At 44.9% G+C, this 19,786-nt stretch overlaps 1 protein-coding gene and 2 long non-coding RNA genes across 4 annotated transcripts in view; 1 reads left to right on the top strand and 2 right to left on the bottom strand.

Moving 5' to 3' along the window:
- NXN (nucleoredoxin) overlaps positions 1-19,786 on the top strand; it is a 159,340-nt gene that overhangs the window by 30,063 nt on the left and 109,491 nt on the right. The window lies entirely within an intron of this gene.
- On the bottom strand, positions 4,051-18,219 carry LOC109494251. Of its 2 annotated transcripts, XR_006590029.1 has the most exons (3): positions 17,739-18,219; positions 14,225-14,416; positions 4,051-5,607 (listed from the first exon to the last, which is right to left on the bottom strand). It is a non-coding gene; the product is annotated as an uncharacterized LOC109494251 (long non-coding RNA). The 2 variants fall into 2 exon arrangements; XR_002148960.3 differs by lacking the exon at positions 4,051-5,607 and having other exon boundaries at positions 14,224-14,416.
- LOC123382121 lies at positions 16,589-17,038 on the bottom strand. Its single transcript, XR_006590031.1, has 2 exons — positions 16,885-17,038; positions 16,589-16,718 (listed from the first exon to the last, which is right to left on the bottom strand). It is a non-coding gene; the product is annotated as an uncharacterized LOC123382121 (long non-coding RNA).

The raw sequence follows: 19,786 nt of genomic DNA, 5'->3' as shown, positions 1-19,786 counted from the left end.
GTGGGTGTGGAGTTTTGCACAGGGAGTTCCTGGGGGGCATTCAGGAGCATGAAGCACGCGGTGTCCAGGGAGTTTATGGTCTTCTAGCAGAGGAAAGGCCCTACCCCTGTCAGAGAAGCGATGAAAAACAGAGAAGATGGCATTCAGCCGTGTGAGTCGGAAGGCAAGCCTGGGACCCCTTGGAGTGGTCAGGGAAGCTGGGGTTTGCTGTGGCCTGGAAGGGAAGGGGAGAAGAAACATTTCAGGCAGAGTTCCCAGGGTGAGCTCAAAAATGGTCACAACACATACTCCCTGCATAGCACTTGACTGTCTGCCTTCAGCAGTGTGCATTCCTGACTACTGCGAGAGGAGGGCACTCACATTTACCTGCACAAGGGGAAAATGTGCCAGCCGGGGACTGAGCACCGTGCCAGTGCTTTACAAGCTCTTTTCCATGTTGCCCATGAAACAACCCTGTGATTAAGCGGTGTTAATCCACTTTTTTTCAAGTGAGGAAATTGAGGCTCAGAGAAGCAAAGTGATTTGCCCAAGCCATGCAAATTATCAAGTGACAGTGATGGGATTCAGGCTCAGGCCTGTCCAAAATCCAGCCTCCTTCTGTCACAAAAAGCGTTCTGGTCCATGCAGCTGTGAAAGTCAGACCAGGGACTCAAACCCAGGTCCTGAGGGGGCCTAGGATGGAGGCCAGTTCTGGGAGGAGAGGAATAGAAGTCTGTGCTGAGGGTGGGGCTGGAGAAGCAGGCTAGAAAGTTTACACCAAATGTATGATGATTTAAGCAGCCATTAAAGGAGTTTGAGCAGAGGCATGAGATGATGATTGTGGTATTTAAGGAAAATTATTCTGGTACGATTTTGTTGGAGAACTGGAGCGGGGAAGGGCAGCCTGAGAGGCTAATGAGAGGGCGCGGGCCAGGGTGGTGACAGAGGGCATGGCTTGTCTCGGGAACAGGACTGAAGGCTTGAGAAAACAGTTTTCAGCCCCTTTTGGTGCTTCCACAAATGCTTTAAAGAGAAATGCTCGCTGTTGCAAGTCATTGGTATGTTGTTGATTACTGAGGCCACCATTCCTAGAGTTCTCTGGTGAGCCCTTTGGGCATCTGACTCCATTTTAGAAAAATCCATTTCCATTTTGCACCCAATTTTCTCTTCTCCATGTATTTCACAGTTGGCAGGTGGTTTGTTATTATTGGTTTTAAAGTTTCCCCAAGTGTGGCCCTTGCCTGAAAGAAAATACCGACCCTGCTGGACGCAATTTTAAAAATGTTGACCTCTGCCCAAGGATTGCTGCATTTTTCTATTCAGTTTCTAAGAGTGAGGAATATGGACTTGCTGGGAATCCCTGAACAAAGCTTGGTGTTTTTGAGGTGAGAATGAGGGAAAAGGGCTTCCTTCCCTTCCTCCCTCTCTCCCCACCTGCACCCTGTTGACTGGCTTGCTTGCAGAGGGACTTTTCCAGCACCGGATAATTTGCCAGAGATGAAAGGAAGAGGATCTGATGACTTTTATTTTATCTTATTTTATTGATTGATTAATTGTAACTCTACACCCAGTGCGGGGCTTGAACTCACGACCCCAAAATCAAGATTCACATGCTCTACTGTCTGAACCAGCCAGGCGCCCTGGATCTGGTCACTTTTAGTTATTTGAAACAAATAAACAACAATAACCTATCATACTTTCGGGCCTTTGCCATCCATTCAACTGAAAGGGCTCAAAGCGGAACCACTGGCTGAAGTAGAGTGGACAGATGAGAGGAGCCACCATGTTGACGTGAGCACAAGGCAGGGCCTCTAGCTGACGGGAAGATTACTACTTTTGGAGGCAGTCCTCATCCAGGGAAGGGTCTGTATAAACTTTCAGCCTTAAAGTCAGAAGGAAAGGGGCGCCTGGGTGGCTCAGTGGGTTACGCATCCGACTTCGGCTTAAGTCATGATCTCGCGGTTCGTGAGTTCGAGACCCGCATCAGACTCTGCGCTGACAGTGCGGAGCCTGCTTGGGATTCTCTGGTTCCCTCCTTCTCTGCCCTTTCCCTGCTTGCGTTCTCTCTCAAAATAAACATTAGAAAAAATAATAAAGTCAGAAGTATATTTAATCTTCTTGGAGTTTGGGGCTAATACAGACAAGATTGGAACATGAGTCACCTACATTCCAAACTCTCCTTAAAGTTTGAGCAAGTTATATAGCAGGTGATATTTATTTTTAAAGTGGAAGAGTTGAGTGACTTTTTTTTAAAGTTATATTTTTGGAGTGCCTGGTTGGCTCAGTCAGTAGAGCATGTGACTCTTGATCTTGGGGTTGTAAATCCGAGCCCCACATTGGGTGAAGAGATTACTTAAATATAAAATCTTTAGGGGGATCTGAGTGGCTCAGTTGGTTAAGCATCTGACTTCAGCTCAGTTCATGATCTAATGGTTAGTGAGTTCGAGCCCCATGTCAGGCTTTCTGCTGCCAGCGTGGAGCCCTCTTCTGCCCCTCTGTCTCCCTCTCTCTGCCCCTCCCCGACTCGCTCACTCTCTCTCAAAAATAAATAAACATTAAAAAAAACTTTTTTAAAAGTTACATTTTTTTTATTGTAGTAGAATAGACATAATAACTTACAATTTTCGCTGTTTAGTGATGTTCTTTTGAAGAAAGATATGTGATGTAATGCCAAGATGTTACTTATTTTCAGTGTCTGAAGGCTGGAAGAAGTAACTTAGAAGAAGTGTGTAAGTTGTAGAGAGCAGACACGCCTAAGGGTGTGTGTTCAGGACCTTGTCAGGGAATCCTTTCTGCTTTTGCATTGTGATCGCAGAACCCTCTCTGGTCAGTAGATCTCCTTGGAGCCTCCATGTCCCCGCCTGTGACTTTTCTCTAGAGGTCCATAAACTGGGATATTTAAAATAGAGCCAGGAGTCAGCTGTCCACAGGATAGCTTCATGGAGGACACGGACCTCAGTGGAGAGATTGAAAATTCACAAACATTTTAGTTGAGAGAGAATTATGATGCCTGAGAAGGAGCTAACCCTAATATTTACCTTTAGAAAGTGACAGGTTATTTAAAAGTAGTGAAGTATGTTGGCACAGAGAAGGGAGGGGAGAGTCTCCAGCCTGTCTACCCTATAGAAAACCCGAGGAGGCAAACCCATGCTGTGAATTGATGGCTGTGCAGTGGCATCCTATTCTTAAGGGTTCTGGAAAGCCTGCTGGGTTGTTGTAAAATAAGGCAAACTGTAAGGTGCCAATCCTGAATAGTGAGGAGACTTGTCTGAGCGATAGCTTCATGAAGGGGGGTTGCCTTTGACCTCAGCAGAATCGATTTTTGGCAGCTCTACTGTCGTATTTTAAGGTTGCCCGGGGCTCTTTTGTTCTTCATTTTACCAAAAACACCTATCGGGATATTTTTCTCTTTCAAAAGTAATACAGGATCATTGTAGAAAATTGGAAAATATTAAAAAAGTGTACAGGGGAGAAAACCACCTGTAGGCCTCTTTTCTTGTGTACTCCTATTTCCACGTAAGATTGTATTCTTCTAAAAGATGATCTCTGAGAGCTACATGGTATTTCACTATGTAAAAATGCCATGCTGAGCGACACACTTCAGCTCAGGTCATGATCTTGCGGTTTGTGAGTTTGAGCCCCACATTGGGCTCTGCTGGTCAGCACAGAGCCTGCTTCAGATCCTCTGTCTCCCTCTCGCTCTGCCCCTCCCCTGCTCTCCCTCTTTCTTTCTCCTAAAAGTAAAAATAAACATTAAAACAATTAGAAGGACTACTGGGTCAGAGGTTTCATTGTATCTTTATGTATTCTCCCCCTTTCATTTGTTCTGTCCTCATTTCATCATTTTAATTTCTTTTGACTTTCTCTGTTCTCTTTTTATTGTTCCTTTCAATTCTATAGTATTGGCACTGTTGTTTTTTATGGCCTTTAAATGGATCTTGTAAAAATGCAATTGCATTTTTAGTTTGTTTTTTTTTTACGTTTCCTCATTTTATTCAGTTTCTTTCTTTCTTTCTTTCTTTCTTTCTTTCTTTCTTTCTTTCTTTCTTTCTTTCTTTCTTTCTTTCAACACTTTGGCCTAAAAACAAGCATGCATGCATTTTCCGTATTTTTCCTGTTTTTGGTGGTCTGTTCTTTGTATCTTAAATGCAACATCTTGCTTTTGGTGTTGTGGAATATTTCTATTGTGGAATATTTGGTGTTGTGGAATATTTCTGGAGCTTCATGGTTTGTATGGCTCATTTGCCCTTGAATAAAGTTTTGTCAGGTCCCGTGTTTGTGCACAGGTGGGGCTTGTAATTTCCACTTGGTGGCCCTCTGTCCCCTCTGCCTTGATGCCAATAGAGTCTCCTTTCAGATCTTGGGATTGTCGATGCGAAGTTAATTGCTACTTCAGCTCCTTAATATCCCCACAGGAGCCAGGAAGATGTTGGACACATGGGCAGTTCTAGCAGGGACCGTCTCTGTTCTCTTTCTTCTGTGTTGGTTGGTGCTGCTGAGTTGGGGTCAACTTTATGCTCGGACTTTTTTCTTGTTTCCTTCCTGCTGGCTGTCAGCTGTGACTGGCGGCCCGCCTGTTTGTCACATCTCTGCTGTAGATACCACACCTCTGCCCTCGGACCTCCCATCCCGGGCATCTCAGGTAGCGCTGTCTCCAGCAGCACACAGTTCGAGTGGCATGCTTCGTCTGCCTGTCAGGCCACTCTTGTCTTCCAGCACTTGAGCCTCCAAATAAGAGGTCGTCAGTGGGGTCCTACCAGGGTCTCTTTAACTTAATCTCTATAAACTGCGGCTGCTCAGGAAGGCAGTTGCAATTGTAGCCTTGTAGCCTTTTCAGTTCCGGTCCCAGCTACCCTATTTATATCTGGCAGCTTTTCCTTTTCCTTTTCCTTCATGTCCTTATATCAAGCATAAATCTTCTGGGTTATCATTTAGCGAAGAGAGGCCAAACCTGTAAGCCGACGCGGATCCCTCTGTTTTTTTCCGCTGGGCGCAGCATTTTCCTCCCTCTGCTGCTTGCTGCTCTGGGCGAGATGACTTCAAAGCCTTTTCCCCAGAGGTAGCTGTCCTTAAACTAAAACTAAAACGAGAGACATTTCTGAGCTCTTTAAAAAATAATAATAATAATAATAAACGCCCTGTGAATTCCCTGCTTTTCATGTGGTTCCTAGCCTCCCTCTGACAGCATGACCTGTTCTGGGCTGCCAGCTCTAATTCCTTTGATGTCTGTCTCCAGGATACCTCCCCGGAATCTGTGCAGAGGAGAGTGAAATTGTCTGGTGTGAGTGTGTTGGGTTGGGGGGAGGGGGGGTGTAGGTAGGGAGAGACCCCAGTAACTTTGTGTACGTGTTCGGAAGGAAATGAGGTTTCACTGGCAATAATCCCGGACGAACATATGTTCTTCTTGATTATGGTGAATATTTCAGTTTTTCTTTCCTTTTCACCCCGCTCCGCCCCCAAGTTCCCCGCTTAAACTGCGACTTCAGGATTCATTGTGTGAACGATCATCGCCTGGTGGTTTACTTGTTTCCCAAATTCTTCAAGGCAGGCTCTCTCCTCTGGCCATTTCCTTCTCTGGAATGCCTGGATTCTTCTTTTAACCATGCCATTGCCCCCCTCCTTTTTTTCCTTTAAAAAAAAAGCATAACAAAAATTTTGTTCTTATGACCGTGTCAAATGTATATAGCAATCGGCAAAACAATACCGTGAACCCCCCACACACCCATCATCCAGCTGCAGCAATAATCAGTTCATAGCCAGTCTTTGTTTCTTCTCTCCCCTTTGCCAGCCTACTACCCCCTCTGTGGTTTTGAAGCAAATCTCAGGCATCATATCATTTTAGCCATAAGTATTTGAATATGATCTAGAAAAGGTTAGGATCTGAAAAACAACTTATCGTACCCGCAAAATGGATGATTACCTCATGACATCAAATATCCAACCAGTGTTCAGATATTCCAGATTTCATTTTATGTATGTATTTAAGAGTCAGCTTTTCAAATTACATCTCTATCTTGGTTGATCTCAAGCTTTCTTTCATTGAAGTGTTTACCCAGCCAAAGCCTAGAGAGCTCTAATTAAATGCCCCCTGCCTCCCCCCACCAGGCTAGCAAGGGTTATTCAGGGAAAGGCAGCCCATCCAGGATGCTTGGCCAGGTTCCCACCCAGAAGGTGTCTGGTCCCACGCTGTAGACCTTCCTATCCAGACAGCCCCCCATAGCTGGAGCCCTAGGCTCCTTCTCCTCCTTGGGCTTGGAGCCCCTGGAGACTGTGGACAGTTTCCTCATAAACTTTGAGTCTCTGGGTTCACAGCAGATTTTTGTTAAATATGTTGTTCCAAACTCTAGCATTTTAAAATGTTATTCCCTTTTCCTTGTCGAACAGACTTGCATAGCACTCCCTTTGTACCTAACGTCGATCTAGGTGCTTATGTGTACGTATCGGCTCTTTGTTCTCATAAGAGCCCTGAAGATTAGCTTACACTTACCACAGGGAAAGGATTATTTTCTGTCTCTTTTATATCAGTAGGTATTGTGATGGTGAACACATGTCCTGCATTTTCTGGGACACTCCTAGTTTTATATCATTTTAACTTTTTCAGCAAAGGTGAGTTGATGTGTGTGAATGTAAACTGTAATGCCTTCGTGAAGTATTTCATATGTATTTGCAACTTGGGAAAAATTGTCTTGTGAGGCCATATATCCTGAAAACAGGTTCAGCTGACCGGGGACGCCTGACTGATACTCCACATGCCTGTTAAGCCTGGGTGTCCTAATAGCCGTCTTTCCTCACTGTTTGTGTGGTCAGGGTTTGGCATCACAGAAAGGCCGGCCGGCACACCTTGCTGCTCTCTCCCTGCTTCTCTCTAGCTTAGTGGTGTTCACCTGGCTCCAGTTTTCACAGCAGCATCCAGTCCTTAGATCACGTTTGGGGACGGGAAGGTGTAGAAGGAAAGCCTCAGTGGCTGAGCCACGTAGCACGTCCATTCACAGAAGGGCTTTGGCTGGGGTGAGTGCTGAGCCCGGGCTTGCACAAGCAGTGTGTAAGGGCTGCACCTGCCAGGCAGCCACTCACCACGACATGCACGACGGTGGTGCTCAAAGGGCAGCTCTTCTACTCTAAGGGGAGGAAAAGGTAAAACTGAAGCCTTTGTCATCTAATGAGAAAGATAGCTGTAGTCAGGTGTTCTCGTGAATAGTGTTTACACTGGGTTGAGGCCTGATTGCGTGGCTTTACTCCATAGGTTGAATGAATGCCACACTACTGATATGGAGCGACCCCACCATCCTTTGGGGGACAAAGGATGTAAGCAGGAGGGGGACAGAGATGGTGTAGCCTCACAGCATCCAGGCTGCGGGTCTTATGTAGGCTATGTTGGAAGGATGGTAAGCAGACTCTCATGCGGGCAGCCTGGTATGAAAGGTGGCTTTGTTCTCTGAAGGACTCCAACAGTCAGTACCCACATTAATAGCATTTTTGTCCTAGAGCTCTATCAGAGTAAGCTCCTTGTGTTACTCACGGTCCTGTTCTGTATGAGTCTGGGTCTTATACACAGTAAGCGCTCAATATATAGGCATTGAGTGAAGAAGCACATAGCTCATTGACCAGAATGCTTGTTGACTGTAGCCCTCAACCAGTTCCAAAGCTGGTGTCTTCTCATTTTTACAAGGCCTTACCAGCTCTTCTCTGTTATCAACCTCTCATTTTCTAGGTGCCTCCAGATTCTGCCCTGGCCAGAAGATTTGAGGGCCTTCTGAGCTTTCCTCTGGCTGCACCCTGACCCGATTTCATAGCTCTTGGTTTCAGAGAGTTACCCTTTCCCAAACTTCATTGCCTGGTTGGCCAGCTGCAAAATAGCCCCTGGTTTGTCCCTGCCCTGTCCGCACAGCCATCCAGTGTAACCACCCCCCCCCCCCCCCCGCCCCGCATCCCAGTGTTGTTAAGCCCAGGGGATTTTTGGCTGTCATGTAGAGCACATGATGTAAGAGAGGCAGTGACTCCTTGCCAGAGAACCCCCAGAAACCTAGGAATTGGGGTGGAGTCCCACAGCTGTTTTGAAGAGCACAGCAAAATGATGCAATGGTGAGTGGCAGCGAATAAATGCTCTGTCCAACTAGAAAGTCTGCCTGGAAATAGGTTAGGAGAATGTTCTTACTTGGGTTGGAATATGGCCAGGCTTGGGATCTTATCAACCATCAGTCATCAATTTAAGAATGTTTTCAGAAGCGACCCCTTGGTTTTCTTTTCTGTACTTCCTAAATTTCCCATAGTCAGCATTTATCACTTTTATCATAAAGTTGAAAAGAAAATGCCTACTTAAAACTAAATCAAAGTTTGAGAAATCACGTCATTTGTTAAGTTGCATAGCGAGCCATGCACCCGTGTCTTTCCTCATCTGCTTATTTTTCAATTAATAAAGGGCAAGAGATGTTTGTGCTCAAGGCTTGAGGACCTGAGCTGCTTGCATTAGAATCCAGGAATTTGGTCCAAATTGATAGTGTTCTGGTATTCACGAAGGCTTTGATTTATATATTTTATCAAAAGCAGCTTAACGGGAGGCATATTTCTCAAACTGACCACGTATTGTTCAGGATAAACAGCTTTCTAATAAGTGCTTTGTGAATAATGGGGATATGGATTTACTGTGGGGGTCTTGAATATTTTTTTAACGCATTGTTTTAAGTTAGTGGGAGGCCAAGATGAAAGGACATTTCAAGATAAGCCCTGTGAGTAATTTTGTGTTGCAGCGAGGAGTTGAGATGGATGGGATTTGCTTTGGCATTCATGCATAGTCCTGATGCGAGAAAAGTGTCCCGAAGCAGAATGCTGCCTGGGACTCACGGCAGGACAGGGCCCTCATTTTGGCTGGGATTTGGGAATTGAGCATGTGGTGAGTCTAATATTAGAAAATCAGTTCTTACCCTCCCCCCTTCCTTATCCTTAAAGCTCTCCGTCCCTCTCACGATGTGTGTACCAAGCCTCACCTCCCCCTCCTTCCCCCTGTGCTCTCTCTGTGAGCAGTCTTTTAATTTATTTCTTGGCTGCTTATCTTCTTATTAATCAGATTTTCTCCCTTGGCCAAGCTCTTCTCCCATAGGCCTCGCCTCGGTCTTAACGCACGCTCGCCAGTTCAAATGGTTCCGTGTTTTAGATGCAGATGTTGGCTTCTGGCAATGGTGACTGCATCCTGAAGTAGAACTTTTTCTCCGAAAGACCGAAGGACCTTCTATGTGATTGGTTCCACTGTGTCTTGGTCCCAGTGGCTCCAGGAATGAGACGCTAAATTATCTTCCATTTTGGAACTTTTGAGGATTTGGAAACGGGTGAATGTTTAGTCCTCTTGGCAGATGCAGGCTGCAGATATTAAAGTTGGTGGGAATGGACTATTCCAAGTGGTCATGAAGATTGAAAAGGAGCAGGTTACAGAGGGGGGCTTGAATGCCCATCTCCGATTTCCTTTGTGATTTGGACAATTCAGATCAGTTGAAAGAAAATTTTTACTGAGTACTGACAAATAGCCTTTCTGAGTCTGTTTACTCATCTTTAAAAGAGTTATTTCAGGGCACCTGGGTGGCTCCGTTGGTTAAGCATCTGACTCTCGATTTTGGCTCAGCTCATGATCTCACGGTTCGTGAGTTCGAGCCCCACATCAGGCTCTGGGCTGACAGCTTAGAGCCTGCTTTGGATTCTGTGTCTCCCTCTCTCTCTGCCTCTCCCTCCCCCTCTAAAAAATAAACATTAAAAAAATTTAAAAGAGTTATTTGGGCTGGATAATTCCTAAGTTCTCTCCAGCTCCAAAGTTTTATGTGAACATCAGGTGGTTGCATGGATTCAGATGCAGTTGAGGGATGTTTAGACTTTGTAAGAAAATTCTGTGAATGGGTTGGCTTGAAATAACCCATGAAAATAATCTTGGAGCTAGTATAGCTAATTTTTTTGAATGTTTATTTATTTTTGAAAGAGAGAGAGGGGATGGCAGAGGAGCCGAAGCAGGCTCTGCGCTGAGAGCAGACAGCCGGATGTGGGGCTTGAACTCACAAACCGAGAGATCATGACCTGAGCTGAAGTCATACACTTTACCGACTGAGCCACACCCAGGTGCCCGGAACTAGTATAGTTAACACATGGGATAATAGTACTACTGATAATGGTTATCTTTAGTGAACACTTACTATTTGTAAGACATTGCTTTTTTTTTTTTTAAGTTTATTTATTTTGGGAGAGAGAGCACACGAGCGTGCATGAGCAGAGGTGGGGCAAAGAGAGAGAATCCTAAGCAGGTTCTGTGCTGTCAGCACAGAGCCCAACAAGGGGCTCGATCTCATGAACAGTGAGATCATGACTTGAGCTGAAATCAAGAGTCCGACATTCAACTGACTGAGCCACCCAGGCATCCCAGACATTGTTTATTTTTTACGTGTGTCAATTTAGTCTCCATAACAACCCTATGAGGTAAGTGTTGTCATTAGCCCCATTTTATAGATGGAGAAACTGAGGCATAGGGAGGTTAGGTAACTTTCATAAAATCATAGATTGGTAAGTGAAAAATCTGGATTCAGATCCAGGCAGGATGACTCCAAGCCCAAGCCCTTCACCATTATACCCCACTGCCTCTGTAATTAACTAATCACAAATGTGTCATATTAGATCCCCTCCATGATTTTCCAGCCCTCAGGTAACCTAGAAGAGTTTCATGGCATTTAATGGTGCTGGATGCAGTGGCAAGACAGGGTTTGTTAGGATTGATGAGGTGGGAGTGGTGGGGGAGAAGCAGTCAGAGGAAGTGAGGGAGGCTGGTCTGAATTCCTTATCTTGCAGATGGCAGGCTGGGAGAGACAGTAGGCCACTCAGTGTCCTTATTCCCAGAAGAGAACTAAGAAAGGAAATAGACCCATAGATCTTCCCTTGTATACCTCCCCAAGTTTCAGTTTCAGTTCAGTGGCACTAATCTTTTTTTTTTTTTTTTTTTAATTTACATCCAAGTTAGTTAGCATATAGTGCAATAATGATTTCAGAAGTAGAATTCAGTGATTCATCCCCTACATGTAACACCCAGTGCTCACCCCAACAAGTGTCCTCCTTAATGCCCCTTGCCCATTTAGCCCATCCTCCCCCACCCATAATCTTTTTTTTTTTTTAAATGTTTATTTTTGAGAGAGAGTGCCTGTGGGGGGGAGGGGCAGAGAGAGAGAGGAGACAGAGGATCTGAAGTGGGCTCTGTGGTGACAGCAGCAAGCCTGATTCGGGGCTCAAACTCACAAACTGTGAGATCATGACCTGAGCTGAAGTTGGACGCACAACCCACTGAGCCACCCAGGTGCCCCCGGGACTAATCTGTCTTAAACACCATTCTCATTCGACCACTCATTAGGGCTGTCTTCTCACCTGTTCCACCTGCTGTGTTCCCCAGAGCCTTGTTCGCTGCTCTCTGGCCCCAAGGCCTCTCTCTGGCAGGCTGGCCTGTCTGCTCCCTGGGGGTGAGCCATAGGCTCTGTCCCATTTTCCTCTCTGCGATGGTTGTCCCTCTGCCTGGAATGTCTGCCCTTCTGCTCTCTGCCTGCCCAGATCCAACTATGGCCTCCAGAAAGCCTTCTCCAACTTTTTGGGAACCTCCAACTCTCTGAGTTCCTTTTGGGAACCTCTGGTGTTATTTTCTTTTCCATCAGCAGCTTGGCACTTACTTACCTTGATTTGTATTTTTCATTTTGCTTTCCAAATTGTATTATAAGCACTTTGAAGGAAGGGAACAGAACTGAACATTTAGATCACTCTGTTTATGTTCAGATGGGACTTAGACCCATTCTGAATTGGCTTTTGGAACTTTTCAAGTTTATTTCCCTTATATTTTAAGGTGTTTTTTTTTAAGTTTATTTATTTATTTTGAGAGAGAGAGAGAGCAAGCAAGTAGGGGAGGATCAGAGAGAGAGAGAGGGAGAGAGAGAATCCCAAGCACTGTCAGTACAGAGCTCAATGTGGGCCTCGAACTCACGAACCATGAAATCTTGGCCTGAGCCGATGTCAGCCGCTTAACCAACTGAGCCGCCCAGGCGCCTCTTTAATTTCCCTTAAAGAGGGATGGTTAAGCCTGCATGCAGATCAGCCCACCAACCTCTGGACATAAATTCTAGCAAGACTGTTTAGGAGAAATGAAAATGAGTTCTGTTTCATGTTGCTGGCAATAAATGGTAATCAATGTATGAAATTCATTACCCTAAAAAGGAAAATGTGCAGAAAATTAAGTCATTAATGACGGTCACCTGTTCCTACCGAGAGACCCTAGGGCAACAGTGCCATCCTTTGGGACTTGTGTTTGGGGCTTTGTGATGATAAAATACTCCGGTGTCCTGAACTGGTATGATAAATTTCATCTTGCCCGTCAATACAGATTGATCGGTAGTAGCTTTGTGAGGCAAATGTTAAGGATTCTGAGGCTTTGTCTGATTGCTGTGTCTGTCAGGGGCTCTGTAAAGGGAAATGGAGGCAGGCATGAAATGTTCTCTACCTTCCTGGAACTCTGACTCCCTCCTAACAGAAGCAGAAGTGAGAAGCTGGCAAAGCATACACCCTGGAGCCCATCATCACAGTGTATATAGGATGCAAGATATTGCTTCCCCACTCCCACTTTGGTCTATTTTAAGTCAGAAATAGCCAAAGGATATCTGAGAGCTCTGTTGAGAATGCCAGGAGCCAGAACAGACGTGAAGTGCCTCTTGCATCCTTATAATAGCAGATGACTTATGCAAAGCCAGCCACATGGCACTCCTAGTGCACTCAGCTGCTCAGCCAAGGGGCCACCCAGTCCACTGCCTGCCCATTGATAACTGTGGCCGTTGTGTACCTCTCAGAAACTTCTTCCCAAGACAAGTCCTTGCTGCTGGCTTCCACCAGAAGTCAGGGCAAGGTCACCTCTCTCTGGCCCTAACTCGGGAAACTAGCTCTAGAGATTGCTTTAAAATGCTTGTTTTCTGGGGCGCCTGGGTGGCGCAGTCGGTTAAGCGTCCGACTTCAGCCAGGTCACCATCTTGCGGTCCGTGAGTTCGAGCCCCGCGTCAGGCTCTGGGCTGATGGCTCAGAGCCTGGAGCCTGTTTCCGATTGTGTGTGTCTCCCTCTCTCTCTGCCCCTCCCCCATTCATGCTCTGTCTCTCTCTGTCCCAAAAATAAATAAACGTTGAAAAAAATTTTTTAAAAAAAATAAAAAATAAAAATAAAAAAATAAAATGCTTGTTTTCTTAGAAGGGCTCTGGCTTTCACCTGGCCTAAGTGGATCGTAAACAGTTTAGCTGAGGAGATGATGATAGCACCAAACACTGCCATTGGATTTTGTTTTGCCCAAAACCTGTGGTTTTCAAACCTGCATCTGCATCAGAATCACCTGGAGGGCTTGCTGAACTACAGACTGCTGGGCCCTACCCCAGAGTTTCTGACTAGGTAGGTCTGGGGTGGAACCCCCAGATTCCCATTTCTAATTAGTTCTCAGGTGATCCCACTGATGCTGTGGCTGCTGGTCCAGGGATCCCACTTGAAGAACCACTACTCAAGACAAAACCATGCAACATTGGTTGGTAGCCAGGTAGGGAGACAGACTTTTCAAATGATCTTTCTTTCATCTTAGTTTTTTTCCTTAGGTTTCCAAATGGATTAAAATTATTTTAAAAGTTGAATAATGTATGATAATACAGATGCTCCGTTGTCCTCAAACGTGGGGCCTCCTTGGCTTTGAGTTCACACTCTCTTAGTTTATCCTCCGAGCTCTGTACGGAGGAAAATAAACCATCCGAGGGAACTTCCCCATCTCCCCAACGTGAAACCCACCTGTGCCTTTAACTCTTCCTTTGGTCATGACTGTTGATTCCTCTTGGCGTGTTCATTCCTGGTAGCATCTCAGTTAACTGTTTGCCCTTTCTCTTTGTATTTATGTATAATTGTTTTTCTGTTAGGTTTTCCTGTTAGCCTTGTAAGATGACCCGGTGCCCAGCCACCATTGTCATTGATCATGTCTACAATGTCACAGATTCCTTGTAGCTCCACATGCCTATTTCTTTCTTTCCTGGGGATGAGCATCCCCTGGCAACCCGCCTGCACCCACATAAACATATGCACACCTGTTCTATTTCCTTCTTTGTGAGCAATGATGTCTGCCAGTCTCCATCCAGGTCTTCATACCCCCTGAAGCCAGGGTGGACCCTTCACATCTGTCTGTTCAGATTAAGGGCCCAGAGAACACCTGGTGAGTAACAAACTCACCTGGATCTGGATGTTGGGGGCCATCTCCCCTCTGCTGTGCCAGAGCAGATCACCCCGTGTTTCCCAGTCCTCACCAGAGAGTCCACGTGTGTCCTGGTAATTGGACCTTCCAACCTCTGATACTCCCCGACTGCCCACGTTCAGGTAGTTGATTCCTTATTATTTAATTCACTCAACTCATCTGTGGAATAACTGGGAGACAACATGCTGCATTCAAGGCTCAGTTCATGAATGACACATAGGTAAAGGCTTTCAGAGAGGACTGGATCTAAATCACTCAGTGCGGTCGTGAGGACGCAGGGTTGAGAGTGGGTGAACTCCTGTCAGACGGGTGTGACATGTCATTGCAGGACCAGAGCAGGTGTTCCTTGTGCAAATGTGTGGGTCAGAGAAGAAAGCCTCACACAGGTCTCTTCTGGCTTCCAGGGGGGTCACACTGATTGCAGTCATAATGGCACTGCTGTCCTATTACATACTTTACATGTATAGTTACCACTGCAGTCTCCCAATATGTGAAAAAAAAAAAAAATATATATATATATATGCGTGCTTATGGCTAAACGTAAATAGTACACATAGGCTTATAATAAAAAGTGATCTTCCTCTCTTTCTATTCCCAAAAGCTACCACTTTTTTTTTAATTTTTTTTTTTTAACGTTTATTTATTTTTGAGACAGAGAGAGACAGAGCATGAACGGGGAGGGTCAGAGAGTGAGGGAGACACAGAATCTGAAACAGGCCCCGGGCTCTGAACTGTCAGCACAGAGCCCGACGCGGGGCTCGAACTCACAGACTGTGAGATCATGACCCGAGCTGAAGTCGGACGCTCAACTGACTGAGCCACCCAGGCGCCCCAAAAGCTACCACTTTTAACTGTAATGGCTTTTTTAAAAAAAAACTCTGGTGATTATGTGTGTATCTCTAAATAATATATGTTCCTGCTATTTCGCTGTCAATCCAACAAATCCCACATTATCTGTTACTTTTCTGTTAGGATGGATGACTATTTAACTCACTTAAACTAAACCTTACCTTCCTGGTTCTCTTGATTCCATTTTTAGCTTTAAATAACGCAGTTATGCCTTTAATCCTCGTCCTTCAATAAAGACTTTATGATTTGAGAATGTTGGTATCTTTCTACTTTGCCCTTCAGTTCTTTTCCCCTCTCTGTCCTATTTTCTGTTCTTGAATTTTTGCTCTGTCAAAGTTGTTGACACTTACATTCTGTTATATACTTGTGATTCCTACATTGTGTGTAATTGAACATCTGTAAATATTGTTCAGGGCAAATTCAAGCAGTGTATTACGATTATATTTCTTGTACAGCTTTTTAAAATTTTTACTGAAGTTTCTTTTTTTTAATTTTTAAAAAATTTTTTTAACGTTTATTTATTTCTGAGAGAGCACCAGTGGGGGAGGGGCAGAGAGAGAGGGAGACACAGAATCCGAAGCAGGCTCCAGGCTCCGAGCTGTCAGCACAGAGCCCGATGCGGGGCTCGAACTCACAAGTGGTGCGATCATGACCTGAGCGGAAGTCAGACACTTAACCGACTGAGCCACCCAGGCGCCCCATATTTTTCCTGAAGTTTCTAATGGGCTTTCCACCCCCCTTGTACTATTTGACTTATGTCCTCAATTTTTCCCCCAAAACTCGATTCAGTCAGGCATTCTATTGAGTACCCCCTTTACCTTGGAGAATCCCCCTTTTCTGGGGTTTTCCAGTCTTCCTCCATTCTGGACAGGTTGTTCTCTGAGCTGCTACACAGCTCTCTCATTCTGGAACTTTCCTGAGTTGGATTTCCAATGGGATTTTATTCTAATTCTAGTTAGAATTAGAATTAGAATTAGACTAGAAGTAGTCTGTCTAATTCAAATTCTATTATTCTAATAGGGTCCAAAGTCTTTTTGTTTGCTTTTTTTTGTTTTGTTTTTTGGGGGTCTTTTTGTAGGCCAGATACCAATTACTAGTGTTACCAAGGAGATCTTAAAGAGCAAAATACATTTTCGAGAGCAGAGATTTAAAATTTAATGTATGAGTTCAACACAGGTTAAGTGTAAATGAAAGTCAGCTGTCTTTGGATTAAGCACTACTATAAACTTTTTTTTAGAAGATTAAACACGGAAATAAGCAAGGATTCCAAATGCTGTCCTTTTTCCAGAACAGCCCAGGGGCTTTGCAATCTGGACTTAAGTCTCCTCTGGTTGGGTCAGAATCAAGGCTGTCTCCAGGGGTTGAGGGGTGTGTGGTATGGTGGGAAGTGGTAGATTAAGATTTAACCTAAACCCTGAGTTGAAATCTTGCCTTTGGCCCCTGTTAGCTAGCTAAACTCCCTTATAATACAAACAATAAAGCCAGACTTCCTGGAATATTGGGAAGATTTAATAAAGCAAAGGAAGACACATTGAAAAATTGGCATATTCTGTATATACAGGTTCTCATTATAAAGTTGTGATCGGATGTTGGATCTTGCTGCAGGAGCAAAATCGACAAAGGCTGAAAGTGAGAGGAGATCAGAATTTAATGCATAATCAAAAACTGTGTATACAATCACATTTAATAATCTAAACCAGCATTTTACTGCAGGAGTCACTAACTCAAATGCTGGTGGGGGCCATGTGCCCCAAATGGAAGCCCATGCAGGGGTCAAGGCCACACTCACCTCCAGCTGATGTTGCCTTTGCAGGAATGAGGTGTTCTGTTTCTCCAAGCTTAAAATATGGATTTTAAAGTGAAACCAGCTAATTGTTACATGCTATTAGTTTAAATTTTTTCTTAACGTAGAACAAGCCAGGGGGCCTGGGTGGCTCAGTTGGTTAAATCTGGCTCTTAATTTCAGCTCAGGTCTCACAGTTCGTGAGATCGAGCCCTGCTTTGGGCTCTGAGCTGATAGTGCGGAGCCTGCCTGGGATTCTCTCTCTCTACCCCTCCCCTACCTGCACAGGCCCACATGCTCGGGCTCTCAAAATAAATAAAGTTAAAAACACAACACTGAGCAAGCCAAATAAAGCACGTATGCAGTTCACCAATTCAAGGCCTCTGCTTTACTGTATGGGGATTAAATGTAAATTGGAAGCAGTTCTTAAAAATGATTCTGAGTATCACATTTACACAGCTGACAATACTATTTATTGTCTTCTGGTTTTGTGATATCTGTATGCGTTCATGATATTCCCTGATACTTTTTTTCAAGGGCATTACGAATAATGTTGAGCTGGGGCACCTGGGTGGCTCAGTTGGGTTGGCTCAGGCCATGATCTCTTGGTTCATGAGTTCGAGCCCCAGTCGGGCTCACTGCTGTCAGCCTGTCAGCGCAGATTCCGCTTTGGATCCTCTGTCCCCTTCTCTCTGTCCCTCCCCCACTCGCATTCCCCACCTCAGAAAAAAAATCCCCGAATAACGTTGAGCTGAACACAGCCAGAATGGAGTCCTTTAGGACACAGTGAGAAACTTCCCTCTAGGTTAATGTTCATCCAATAATCTGCACTTTGAGGGCATGCTGGTTTGGCCACTTACCAGTTTGCCTTATCTGACCTTCGGGTCCCCGTCGTGTCTGCCAGGATGCCACGGAAAAAAAGCTCATCGAATGCTTTTCTCATGAAGTCAGACATGCCAGGTGTACCACCTTTCCCCAAACTGCCATTATTTTGAAGTAAATACGAAGTTAGATGTCACTTTTTAAAGAAGTGGTGCTGAGCCTTTATAATCCCACTTCCTGAACCTCTGTGCTCATCAACAGGTTGACAGCACATTTCCACAGCACTTTATTTGCATGCAACACCTTCATCTCCACCGTCCTGGCTTCCTTATGCCAGTCCTGTGACATAATTCCTCCAGTTTTGGCTGAGTTCTGCTTGCTTCAAGCTTACAACTGTGGTTTTCCTTTATGATATTTATCCTTGCCTCTCTTTTTAATTTTTTTTAATTTTTTTTTTTTTTTAATGTTTTCATTTATTTTTGAGAGGAGGGAGGGGCAGAGAGAGAGTGGGACACAGGATCTGAAGCAGGCTCTGCACTGATGACACAGAGCCTGATGCGGGGCTCGGATCACAAACCGTGAGATCATAACCTGAGCTGAAGTCGGACGCTTAACCGGCTGAGCCACCCGGGTGCCCCATCTTGCCTCTCTTTTTTAATTACCAGCAGCCCAGCTTCTCAGAGGAGATGGCTTTGTTGGTACAAGCTTCTCTGGCTGCTAAGATTCTAGGTCATTGAAGGAACATTACATGCAGACTTGAGTGACTGAAGGACAGCTGGTGAGGGTTGGCCAGGCCGATCTCCAGGCGCTATTTTGAAATTTGCTTCACCTGTTTTCCATGTAGCCCGTGTCCTTTTTCTCTCTGTTCTCTGCCCCCAAGAGCCCAGTGTCTTCTGATGGAAGTACCCCTGTCCTTCAGCCAGATCAGCCCCCCCCCCCCCCCCCGCCATCTTTTGCTTGTTTTTATCTCCTATTCCAGTACTCTTCCTAGCCCTCCATCAGATCACTCATTCCCCTTCCAGGTGAACAGTTTTCTGGCTGCCTCCGGTGGGAAGATGGGCAATCACATTTAAGAACAGAACTTCTCATTACCTAGAACCATGTTCCCAAGAACATGGGGGTGCTGCTATTAAAAGAACAAAGGAGGTGGGGGAAGCCACATAAACAGTAAATACTTAGAATTTCCAGATTAAGAAAATCTTTTTTTTTTTAATGTTTATTTTTGAGAGAGAGAGAGAGACAGTGTGTGAGTTGGGGAGGGGCAGAGAGAGAGGGAGACACAGAATCCAAAGCAGGCTCTAGGCTCTGAGCTGTCAGCACAGAGCCTGACGTGGGGCTCAAACTCATGAACTTCGAGATCACGATGTGAGCCGAAGTCAGATGCTCAACCAACTGAGCCACCCCAGCGACTCTAGAATTTCCAGATTTAACACAGTCCCGATTTTTTGAGCACTTCAGACCATCCTAAAGGTTTCTGACAGATAGTAATTTGTAATTTTTTTAAGCTTATTTATTTATCTTGAGAATGAGAGGGAGAGAGAGAGAGAGTAGGGGAGAGGAAGAGAGAGGGAGAGACAGAATCCCAAGCAGGCTCCACGCCATCAGCAAGGAGCCTGACTCGGGGCGCGAACCCAGGAACTGCGAGATCATGCCCTGAGCCAAGATCAAGAGTCGTACACTTAACTGACTGAGCCACCCAGGCGCCCCAGTAATTTTGTAATTTTACTAAGACCTGGATTTGAATTGCAGCTTGGTTGTAAATCTTAACTAATTAAAACTTGCTTCGTGAGGAAAATGGCTCTTCTGAAAAGAAAATCAGCTTGCTAACATTAATGACATTAGGGACGAAAAAGCAAAGATGTCCAAAGAAAGGATAGGTCTTAGCCAGAAAAAAAGGAGTTTTGGATAAATTAAAGACTAGAATGATGAATTTTGCTGTGCTGGGAATAAGTCCACCGGATACTTCATAGGGAAACAAGGAAGTTCATGAAAGTTTTAGTGGTTGCCTGAGCCAGGACAGCATTTTTTTCCAGTGAGATAGAGTTTTGGAGAAGGTTGAAAAGGGGGTTAACTTGCAGTGGGAGGT

Source organism: Felis catus, chromosome E1, assembly GCF_018350175.1.
Source record: "Felis catus isolate Fca126 chromosome E1, F.catus_Fca126_mat1.0, whole genome shotgun sequence".
Taxonomy (NCBI): domain Eukaryota; kingdom Metazoa; phylum Chordata; class Mammalia; order Carnivora; family Felidae; genus Felis; species Felis catus.
Note: the sequence above shows the minus strand (reverse complement) of the source record. Positions and strands in the feature narration are given on the sequence as shown.